Here is a 2,551-nt window from a genome sequence, read left to right as displayed (position 1 = left end):
AGAGCTGATTTGCATATCGCCATTGTCTAACTCAGGGTGGTGTGGAGTGCAACAAAACGATGGATTTGGGCCCAGATCTTTGGACTGGGATGAATGTGTGACATTGATCCACATTCGGTCCATCACTTGTTTTGTTTGCAAATTCTGCCCTAAGTGCGCTGGGGATGCTCAGACGTGGGTCCCAGGCACTCCACACCACTGGAGTCAAGGTAGCCGGGCTGATGAGAGGTGTTACCTCGAAACCGGTCCGGTCCTCGGATGTTTGATTCCGTTCTGGGAAGGACATGGCTTTTGTAGTTCGGACTGGACTGTTCCCATGGGGCACAGGGTCAGAGCTGATTTGCATATCGCCATTGTCTAACCCAGGGTGGTGTGGAGTGCAAAAAAACGATGGATTTGGGCCCAGATCTTTGGACTGGGATGAATGTGTGACATTGATCCACATTCGGTCCATCACTTGTTTTGTTTGCAAATTCCGCCCTAAGTGCGCTGGGGATGCTCAGACGTGGGTCTCAGGCACTCCACACCACTGGAGTCAAGCTAGCCGGGCTGATGAGAGGTGTTACCTCGAAACCGGTCCGGTCCTCGGATGCTAGATTCCGTTCTGGGAAGGACATGGCTTTTGTAGTTCGGACTGGACTGTTCCCATGGGGCACAGGGTCAGAGCTGATTTGCATATCGCCATTGTCTAACCCAGGGTGGTGTGGAGTGCAAAAAAACGATGGATTTGGGCCCAGATCTTTGGACTGGGATGAATGTGTGACATTGATCCACATTCGGTCCATCACTTGTTTTGTTTCCCAGACAAAAAGGGACAAACAAACAACACCAGAACCAGGCGCATGCCTGGAAGGAGACCTACGGGAGAACATCTGGAATAAACCAGGGGAGGTTACCTGGGCAAGCCAGCAAGTAGTAGCTAATCAAACAGACCACTTCCTACCATAACAGGCCCCATTGTGGTCGCCATTCATAAGCATTATGGAAACTATATCCTCAGCACTACTGCAACACTCAGAAAAACTAGAGTTACAAATCAATCTCTTGTAAATGTTGGCATCTCACGTGGTTGCAATAGACAGAAAAATACTAGAGTTAAATTCACTCATCGGGGGAGGAGCTACTTGAGCATCCGAGATGGCCGCGAGAGCACAGAGCTCCCGGGACCCTCGCCACTCTTTGCAAATTATCCTGAAGCTATCCTGATTTTTCAGATGGGTTATTGAAGATGAACCTCGGCTGATGCTTTTGCTCTTTGAAAAATTTTGATTAGGACTATGGGAACCGAAGTTACGTTGATTCGATCTTTTGAGGCCCACCTTGCGGTAAGCCGGGGATCATGGCAAGTTGGCACGCCGGGACGAAGTTGAACAACAACGGCTGAGGGGCCTTCACCCAGTAGCCCTTCATCAACTTTCGGTTTCGCTTTTGGGTCCTGGCATTGTCTGATCGCAGGACTGTTCCGTTCTGTCGGAGATCCGGCCAGGCTCTGTCTTATCATCGTGTGCCTTCGATCCTCTACGCTTTCGTGTCGAACTGCGTTGTCACCTTGGCCACACGAGCCTACTTTTGTAGACTTTTGGTGACTTGCCTGCAGGCGGCCATTTTCACCAGATCTCAAGGGCTCCTCCGGGGCGTATCTTCCAGTATGGCGGCTAGGGCCGACACCGAGAAACGGAAAACCAAGGCGCCCATTCGCGGGGGACCGGTCCAAACCAATATCATGGATCGTTATACCCAATCTAAAGGATCCCCCGGTGGCGCCAGCCGCACCCCGGAGGATGCCAAGGGAGATTCAACTACGCCTACTGAACTGTCATGAGCGCCATTGCCAATATGAAGGCGACCATCGGCCAGCAGTATGAGGCTCTGGCTCATAAAATCGACACGGTTGCCATCGATGTCACCTTGATCAGAGCCGACTTGTCTAAAACTAACGAGAAAGTGAAATTGTTGGATTTGAAGACTTCTAGCCTTACGGCCGATGTGTCGGAACTTCAAACGGAAATCGGCAACCTGAAATCAACCAACGATCTTATGTCTCATCGACTGGAGGATTTTGAAAATAGGGCAAGACGCAACAACATCCGCGTCATAGGTGTCCCTGAAAACCCCAAAAATCCTTCGATGGACCTCCTGGTGGAGGACCTCGTTCTGAACCATCTTGCCCCTACAGGACTGAGCAAATTCTTTGCAGTGGAGCGTGCCCACCATGTCCCGGGTGGAAAGCCGAGGCCGGGTGCCCCGGTGAGGCCTATCATTACCAAAGTCTTTCATTTCAGAGACCGGGATGCTATCCTGCAGGCCTCGAGGGTGAGCGGCCCGGTAAAATTCGAAAACGCTACAGTCAACTTTTACCCGGACTTCACTCAGCTCGTCCAGAGGCAAAGGATGGGTTTTCAGGGTGTGAAGTGAAGACTCCGAGACTTGGGCCTGAAATATGCTATGTTGTTTCCTACCAGACTTCGTGTTGAGTACGAGGACCGGACATTTTTCTTCGAACGGCCAGAGAACGTGAGTGACTGGCTGGATTCTCTGCCTGCCCGGAATG

This window comes from Lissotriton vulgaris, unplaced genomic scaffold (genome assembly GCF_964263255.1).
Source record: "Lissotriton vulgaris unplaced genomic scaffold, aLisVul1.2 SCAFFOLD_394, whole genome shotgun sequence".
Classification (NCBI taxonomy): Eukaryota; Metazoa; Chordata; class Amphibia; order Caudata; family Salamandridae; genus Lissotriton; species Lissotriton vulgaris.
The sequence above is the reverse complement of the archived record's forward strand: the minus strand, read 5'-3'. Positions refer to the sequence as shown.